The sequence below is a fragment of the Nicotiana tabacum genome, chromosome 23 (genome assembly GCF_000715075.1).
Source record: "Nicotiana tabacum cultivar K326 chromosome 23, ASM71507v2, whole genome shotgun sequence".
Lineage (NCBI taxonomy): Eukaryota > Viridiplantae > Streptophyta > Magnoliopsida > Solanales > Solanaceae > Nicotiana > Nicotiana tabacum.
The window spans coordinates 20664000-20673800 of NC_134102.1; the positions used below are offsets into that span (position 1 = coordinate 20664000).

General features: G+C 43.8%; 1 pseudogene; it reads right to left on the reverse strand.

The window, feature by feature from the left end:
• Positions 1-230: 230 nt before the first annotated feature.
• LOC142177065 (uncharacterized) lies at positions 231-9385 on the reverse strand (annotated as a pseudogene).
• Positions 9386-9801: the final 416 nt, after the last annotated feature.

A 9801-nucleotide genomic window follows, 5' to 3' on the forward strand; every position in this document is an offset into this window, starting at 1 on the left:
CTGCCTACGTATCCTTAAAAGGAATCAAGTCTAACGTAGTTCCAAAATAAGAGTTTTGTTTTTGTTACTTTGGTTTTTCTTTTTCTCCTTTCTTTTCTTTTTTCTTTCTTTGCTTTTCTCTTTTCCTTCTTTTTTTTTCTTTTTTTTCGTTTTCTTTTTTCTTTTTTCTTCTTTTTTTTTTTCTTTTCTTTTATATTTCTAACTCTGCTTCTGATTCCAAAAGAGGGGTATGAAAGAAAATAAATAAGGCTCAAAAAGGGGTAACAAATGATAAAAGTGTTTGGGATAGCAGAATAAAATGCCTTCGTCATTCCAACTTTGAACATGCCTAGTACAAAATGCGATTGAAGATAAGCAAAGAAATCATACATAATATCTCTTGACTGCATCAGAATTGATAGCCATATCCACACATTTACCTTCTATGTCTGTTAAATACAAAGCACCATTGGGCAACACCTTTGTCACAATGAACGGCCCCTTCCAGTTTGGGGCGAACTTGCCTTTAGCTTCAGCCTGATGTGGGAGGATGCGTTTCAATACCAGCTGACCCACCTCAAATTTTTGGGGATGCACCTTCTTGTTGTATGCTCTTGCCATTCTTCTCTGATACAGTTGACCATGGCATATTGCCGCCAATCTTTTTTCATCAATCAAACTCAATTGCTCTAGCCGGGTTTTGACCCACTCATCATCATCAATTTCAGCTTCAACAACGATCCGCAGGGATGGAATCTCAACTTTCGCAGGTATAACTGCCTCGGTTCCATATACCAGCAAATAGGGAGTTGCGCCTATTGAAGTGCGAACAGTAGTGCGATAACCCAGTAAAGCAAAAGGTAACTTTTTATGCCATTGCCTAGAACCTTGCGCCATCTTACGAAGTATCTTCTTTATATTCTTGTTAGTAGCCTCAACAGCTCTGTTTGCCTTAGGACGATATGGAGTGGAATTTTGATGCATGATCTTGAACTGTTGGCAAACCTCTTTCATCAAACGACTGTTGAGTTTGGAAGCATTATCTGTGATGATTACCTTGGGAATTCCGAACCGGCAAATGATGTTTGAATGAACAAAATCTACCACCGCCTTCTTGGTCACGGACTTGAAAGTTACAGCTTCGACCCACTTGGTAAAGTAATCAATGGCCACCAGAATAAACCTATGTCCGTTTGACGCTGCCGGCTCAATCGGTCCAATGACATCCATGCCCCAAGCAACAAAGGGCCAAGGTGCCGACATTGTGTGCAGCTCAGATGGCGGGGAATGAATCAAATCACCGTGCACCTGGCATTGATGACATTTGCGAACAAAGCTGATGCAATCACGTTCCATGGTGAGCCAATAATAACCTGCTCGAAGAATCTTCTTCGCCAAGACATACCCACTCATATGTGGCCCGCAAACCCCGGAATGCACTTCGGCCATGATAGTCGAGGCTTGTTTAGCATCTATACACCTTAGTAATCCTAGATCTGGAGTTCTCTTGTACAATATTCCCCCACTTAAGAAAAATCCACTAGCCAGACGTCGAATGGTTCTCTTTTGATCGCCCGTGGCATGTGCTGGATATACCCTTGATTTGATGTATTCCTTGACATCATGGAATCAAGGCTCGCCATCAAGTTCCTCCTCAACCACATTGCAATAGGCATGCTGATCACGGATTTGGATTTGCAGAGGGTCGACGTAAGCCTTATCTGGATGGTGCAACATTGATGCCAGAGTAACCAGGGCGTCGACAATCTCATTATGAATCCTGGGAATATGCCTGAATTCTACCGACCTGAATCGTTGACAAAGATCATGCAGACATTGTCGATACGGTATGAGCTTCAAATCCCGAATCTCCCATTCTCCCTGAATCTGGTGAACCAACAAATCTGAATCTCCTAAAACCAATATTTCTTGAACTCCCATGTCTATAGCTAGCCTCAGACCCAGAATGCATGCCTCGTATTCAGCCATGTTGTTAGTGCAATAAAATCGAAGTTGAGCTGTTACGGGGTAGTGATGCCTTGTTTCAGAAATGAGTACAGTCCCTATTCCGACACCTTTCATGTTATCAGCTCCATCAAAGAAGAGTTTCCAACCTGGCTTTTCATCATGATCAGCCTCGTCAACATACATCACTTCTTCATCAGGAAAATAAGTCTTCAGTGGCTCATTTACTTCATCCACTGGATTCTCGGCCAAATGATCGGCTAGGGCTTGGGCTTTCATCGCGGTCCGAGTCACATAAATGATGTCAAACTCTGTGAGTAAAATCTGCCACTTTGCCAATCTTCCTGTGGGCATAGGCTTCTGAAAGATATACTTTAAAGGATCCATGCGAGAAATGAGGTAAGTAGTGTAGGATGACAGATAATGCTTCAACTTTTGCGCCACCCAAGTCAGGGCGCAACATGTCCTTTCAAGAAGAGTATACTTAACCTCATAAGGAGTGAACTTCTTGCTGAGGTAATAAATGGCTTGCTCTTTCTTGCCCGTGATGTCGTGTTGACCCAACACACAACCAAAAGAATTATCCATGACCGTCAAATAGAGGATTAAAGGTCTCCCAGGTTCTGGCGGGACCAACACAGGGGGGTTTAGCAGGTAACTCTTGATCTTATCAAATGCTTCCTGACACTCATCAGTCCACTTAACCGCAGCACTCTTCTTTAGCAACTTAAAGATGGGCTCACAAGTTGTCGTGAGTTGAGCGATAAACCTGCTGATGTAGTTTAACCTCCCGAGCAGGCTCATCACCTCAATTTTATTCTTTGGTGGTGGTAATTCTTGGATGGCCTTAATCTTTGACGGGTCCAACTCGATACCGTGTCGACTGACTATGAATCCCAATAGTTTTCCCGACGGGACACCAAATGCACATTTTGCCGGATTGAGCTTGAGGTTGTACCTGCGGAGCCTTTGGAAAAACTTTCTCAAATCCCCAACATGGTCGGACTGTTTCCTTGACTTTATGATCACATCATCTACATAAACCTCAATTTCCTTGTGTATCATGTCATGAAATATGGTAGTCATCGCCCTCATGTAAGTTGCCCCAGCATTCTTTAAACCGAATGGCATTACCCGGTAGCAATACGTCCCTCATGGCGTAATGAATGTTGTCTTTTCTGCGTCTTCCTCGTCCATTAGGATCTGATGATATCCCGTATAACAATCCACGAAAGACCCGATCTCATGCTTGGCACAATTATCAATCAGAATGTGGATGTTCGGTAATGAAAAGTTATCCTTTGGACTTGCCTTGTTGAGATCACGATAATCAACACACACCCTCGTCTTACCATCCTTTTTTGGTACTGGTACCACGTTAGCTAACCAAGTGGGATACTGAGTGACCCGAATGACTTTTGCCTCCAGTTGCTTTGTGATTTCTTCTTTAATCTTCATACTCATGTCAGTCTTGAACTTTCTTAACTTTTGCTTGACAGGAGGGAATGTAGGGTCAGCTGGCAATTTATGAGCTACCAAGTCAGTTATCAAACCCGGCATGTCGTCATACGACCATGCAAAGACATCTTTGTATGCAAACAGTGTTTTGATTATTTCCTCCTTGATTTGCGGTTCCAGATGCACACTTATCTTGGTTTCCCTGACATTATTTTGATCCCCTAAATTGATTGCTTCGGTTTTCATTCAAATTAGGCTTGGGTTTTTCTTCGAAGTGTTTTAGTTCTCTACTGACTTTCTCAAATGCCGCCTCTTCATCGTATTCTGTTTCATCATCACCCTCTACTTCTTGGATCGTTATTTCAGATTTAGATTGGCTTTTAAGATTTGGCTAAAAATTCCTCATGCATGTCATGTCATTGAAACCAGCATAAAAAGAACTGTACAGAGAGAAAAAGCAAAAAACAAAAATGAAATGCTATCAGGATTAATGGAAAACTGGAAATTGTATTTCATTGAAAATAAAAAGATAGAAGGGTTTGTACATTGAAACAAGCAAAAACTAAGAAAAATCTGGATTACAACCCTGGAATAACCCAGATGACAGAAAGGAAAACAAAGCAAACTACCAAAACTCCTTCCGGATGGGGAGAGGAGTAGCTTTCCAATTGCTAAGCTTCACATTTGGCCCAACAAGTTGCACATCGGCATTACTGGAACCTTCCCCAATTTCGACCATATTAACCTCGTCAAACAGACTCTGGAACCTCTTGATCAGATCTTCATCAAAGTCGACCACAGGTTTTGGGACCACTGATATTGGGCGTTTGGCGACCCCTGACTTGACGAAAGACTTGGAGATATGTGGAACAGGTTTAGGGAGTGACCATGCCTTTCCTTTCGAACTTTTAGCCTTTTTCACGTCCTTCCCTATGAGTGTGAATCCCAAACCAAATGTACCAAAACTTTCACGTGGACACACCGGATGCACAATACCCTGCAGAGATGAACCCAGACCTTTGCCCGGCAGAAAATCATTCTTCAACATTTCATTTGCTACCATGACAGACGCGTATGGTATCTTCGGACCTAGGATGCATTCTCCTTCGGGAATTTTCCCGACAGACACTGTTTCGAATATTTGGTAAACCCAAGGCCCTTTATCATCTTCAACTTCAATAAATGGAACGATTGTGTCATTGTAAGCAGATGAGTTCTCATCACCGTGCACAACTATTTCCTGCCTGTCCCATTCAAATTTTACCATTTGATGTAAAGAAGACGGGATTGCCTTGGCAGCATGGATCCAGGGCCTGCCCAACAACAGGTTATAGGAGACAACCACATCTAGCACTTGGAACTCCATAGTGAACTCTACTGGCCCTATTGACAAATCGAGCATTATATCACCAACAGAATCTTTCCCTCCTCCATCGAAGCCTCGAACGCATACATTATTAGTGCGGATCCTTTCAGTGCCAATCTTCAACTTTTATAAAGTAGACAGAGGGCAAATATTCGCACTAGAACCGTTATCCACCAGTACCCTTGAGACGGCAGAATCCTCGCACTTCACTATGAGATAAAGAGCTCGATTATGTTCTGTACCCTCTATAGGGAGTTCATCATCTGAGAAAGTGATCATGTTTGCTTCGAAAATCTTGTTAGCAATCTTTTCCAAGTGGTTCACCGTGATCTTATCAGGAACATGAGCCTCGTTCAAAATCTTCATCGGGGCTTTGCGGTGTTCATCTGAATGTATCAGCAAAGACAAAAGAGAGATCTGAGCTGGTGTTTTCCTCAACTGATTCTACAATGGAATAGTCTTGCATTTTCATCTTTTTCAGGAATTCCTCAGCCTCTTCTTCGGTGATCGGCTTTTTTACCGGGATGTGGCGGTCCTTGAATGGCTTGGTTTTCCTCAGTTCTTCTGGGGTAAAACATCTCCCAGAACGAGTCAGTCCTCCGGTTCCATTGACTTCTTCCTCTACTTCTTTCCCTTTGTATGTTACTATCACCTGTTTGTAATTCCACGGGACGGCCTTTGTGTCAACTATTGGTAATTGGGTCACTGGCTTAATAATAACGGGGGTAACATGAGCCCCTTCTACGATTATGACAGGCTTGCCTGGGACCCCTGGCACGACCACTTTTTGCTTTTCCTGGTTCGCTTCAACATCAACCGGAGGACCTTTCACAACCAATACAGATGGCTTCACGTTGAGCGTGCTTGGCTTCTCTGACACCCCTTCAACCGTCAAAGGCATTGCTTTTGCAAAATCTGGGGATTTAACTGGATTACTTTCGCTAGCCCGGATCATCATGACAGACTTGGAAGAATTCTTGGGCTGCCCGTCCTTATGAACTATCTCAATCATATGTGTCTCTGCATGGGCTGGCAATGGATTTTGGTTGATGTTTGGCGCCTCCAGGCTCTGGACCACAATTTGATTTGTATCAATAAGCTCTTGGATCGCCCTCTTCAAATGCCAACACTTCTCTATGTCGTGCCCTGGGGCATCAGAATAATATACGCATCTGAGGGAATAATCAAGGTTCCTTGGAGGTGGATTTGGTGTCTTTGGCTCAATCGGCCTCAAAACGTCCAACTGCCTCAACCTTTGAAACAAACTGGTGTACGATTCTCCAATAGGGGTGAAGGTTTCTTTCTGCTGCTGCCTCTCTTTTCTATAATCCGGCCTTGATCGAAAGCTTGGACCGGTAGGGTCTCGGTATGGTTGTGGGGGTGGATAAGGATTTTGTGGAGTTGGAGCACGCCATTGCAGGTAAGGAGGGGGTTGTGCATATGACTGTGCGTGGTGAACATGGTATTGGGGTAGCTCGACAGAATATCGAGGGTTTTGTGGTGGGAAATAATGCTGGGATGAATTATATGGAGCTTGGGTGTAGGTTTGAGGCCGGGGTTGAGTTTGGGTGTAGTGGTGAGGCGGACCCCTTAGGCCACGCCATGATCCGGAGACAAACATAACGATATCTTCTTTCTTCTTTTTGCCTAACAGGTTTCCAGTGCCACTTTGAATTGCTTGTGTGGTTGCTTTTATGGCAGAGTAGCTCATGATCTTGCTTGACTTGAGTCCCTCTTCCACCATTCCTCCCATCTTTACCACATCGTTGAAGGACTTACCTATGGCTGAGATCAAATGGCCAAAGTAAGTGGGCTCTAGGGCTTGAAGAAAGTACTCGACCATCTCATCTTCTTCCATCGGAGGGTAGACTCGTGCAGCTTGTTCTCTCCATCTGAAACCATATTCCCTAAATCTTTCATTGGACCTCTTCTCTACCTTGGTCAAAGATAGGCGATCCGGGACAATGTCTAAATTGTACTGAAAGTGCCAAGCAAAGGCCTGAGCCAAGTCATCCCATGTGTACCACCTGCTAGTGTCTTGGCGGGTGTACCATTCTAAAGCTGCCCCACTCAGACTCTGACTGAAATACGCCATTAATAATTCATCTTTCCCACCGGCGCCTCTCATATTGCTGCAAAAGCCTCTCAAATGGGCCACGGGATCTCCATGTCCATCGTACGGGTCAAACTTGGGCATCTTGAACCCAGCGGGCAGTTGGACATCCGGAAATAAGCATAAATCCTTGTAAGCCACACTTACTTGGCTTCCTATCCCTTGCATGTTCTTCATAGATTGCTCTAGACTCTTTACTTTCCTGAACATCTCGTCCTGCTCCACATTCCGGGATGGTTTCTCAGTTTCGACAGGAGGTTCAAAGTGAGGGGCATGGGAATAAGGATCCGCGACTTTGAAAGTTGGTCCCGAAACATAATATTGGGTATCTGGAGCTTGGAACGCGGGTTCACTAGAAGATCTGTGAAGGGTAGCTCGCGGAAGGGCTACGAAAATAGGAGCGGATGTCGGAGCAGGGTATGCGGTTGTTTTGGCTGGTGGAGCATGAAAGGTTTGGGACGAGGTGCCAGGGTAGTGGTGATAAGGGGTAAAGCCTGGTGCGTGCTGCGGGGAAAGGTCAATGGTAATGGGATCTTGGGCTTGTGACAGTGGTGGGATGAAAGCGGGATTTTCTGGGTAGTTAGCGGGGAATGAAGGTGGAGGATGCCCCCTGACCCAGGCTTGATACATTTCTGCCATTTGATGCTTCAACCTGTAGACCTCCTCTTTCAATTCAGACTCCGATTCTACAATCTCCCTTGGCGGGTCGACAACACCTGTGTCCGATTCTTTGCTATTCATGACTGCCTTGCACTTTGATCTGGTGTTATAGGGGTGACTTGCCAGGATGCCAACAAACTAACCACCTAAAACAGAACCTGTCTATATGCACATACAACAACTTGGTCAGTTTTAAAGCAATTTACAGATAGGTAATCGCATATTGGGGATAAAATGCACTTGAGCAGTTAGACGTTTCTAAATGCATTGCGACGGCTCGTATGTTTCATCCCGGCTTTTCCAAATTCTCCAATCCTGATTTTTCCATCTCTCCTTTTGCTGTGTTTCGCTCTTTTAATTCTTATTTTTTTTTTCTTTAGTTTGGCCTCTCTTTTCTTTCTTCCCTCATTTTCTCTCTTTTTCTCTCTCTTCTTTTTTCTATTTTCTTTTAAGATTATGATCGAATCCTATGGAGATTGCCTACATATCATGACGCCGCATGAATCGAATTATTACGTAGTTCAGATGAATAGATACGAAAATAATTTATTTCATCAATAAAAGACATCTTTTTGGATTTTCTATTACAAGGACTAAAAGTAGCGATGGCTGCAAAAGGAAAAATCTACAAACTCGAAATAAAGTAATAGACAACCTTGACAAAGACGAACAAGACTCGGAGAGAGTAAAATATAGATTATTAAAGGAAATCAAAAATACATAAGAGCCTCCACTGGTACTCCGGAGGCTTGCGGGACATTAGCTGGTCTCCGCACAGGCCTGCGGGCAATATCTTCTTGAAGGCGGTCTAGGTCAACCATCACCTGGCGAACAAATATCATCACAGAAGCAAAAAACATAGACCTGGTCATGTCTTCACATTCATGGCATTTCATTACAACATAATCAGCTATCTCTTTAATCCTCATTCTGATGACACCCTTTTCTTGAAGTAAACGTCCAATCTGTTGGGCTCGAGCCTCCAACACCTGTGCATCTGTGTTGTTTTGGTCTTGTAACTGATGCATGCTTTCTTGTAATTGATAAATCAATGCGTAGCAATGCTCTCTTTCTGCCTTGAAATCCTTTGTTTGCTTGATCATTTTATTTTCCAGGGCAACCAGCTTTTTCTGTAAAATTGCTACTTCTTTGTCATATTTCTGCTTCAACTGGTGGGCTAATCTAGCGTGTTCTTCCGCACCTTTGGCCAGCCTTGCCTGAGCATTGAACAAGTCCCTTTCGGCCTTTGTCAAGTCAAAACTGTAATCATGCACTTTCCGCCTCAGGTTGGTTATAATTTTCTCATCTCTCTCACTTCTTGCTAGTGTCTCGGCGGCTATTTTTATTCTCTGGATCTGGGCTCGAAGGGCTTCATTTTCCTTGGCCAACCTCATCTTTTCCCCTTCATCTTCATCTTCAGTTGCCTGCAAACTACCATCAAATTTGATTTTTTCAATTTGTTCTTCTAGCTTGTTTATAGTAGTTCGGTACTCCTTTTCTTTAGCCAACCAAACCCATTGCTCTCGTGCTCCATCGGTGAATTGTTGGACATGGGGCCTTTTGGCGGGCTGTTCTGGCTCTTGATCGACCCGACTTCTTTTACCATACCATATGGCGTAGTTGGATCCTACTTCACCCATGGACAAATCTCGTACTTGAGTCTGTGGTTCCAAGAACCTACATTGGTGCCAAATCTGACGAACCCTTTCTTCTGGAAATGTGGCTTTTGGGCATAGTTCAATAACCTGTGGACTCAAATCTTCGTCATAGGGGACTGTTTGGTATCTGCCCAATTGGCGTAGGACCCGATGCGGGGCATATGGCTGAATACTCCGAAGACCCATTAATAAAAGAAAGCACACTCCGGCGGACATGTAAATAACTTCATCGACCTGGAGCCAACCAAAATCCACTCAATTCGATTTGCGTTTAAAGAACCCAAATACGTGAACCATGCCTCAGTACCTTCTGGCAACTCATGACCGTTTACTCGGTTTTCATATTCTTCGATGCAATTGAGTCCGGTCAGACCGTAGTTCATGTAACCTGGGCGATGACAAAGATGTTCTACCAACCACATTTGTAAAAGCAAGTTGCAACCCTCAAAAAACTTTGTCCCGGCTCGACAAGCGGTTAAAGCTCGGTAAATTTCTTCGAGAATCATCGGTATAATAGTGCCATTGGCCTTTTTGACCATAAAGTCAGCCACTCCTGCGAGCCCCAATTCTATATGTTTGTCACTCCTTGGGCATATCAGAGT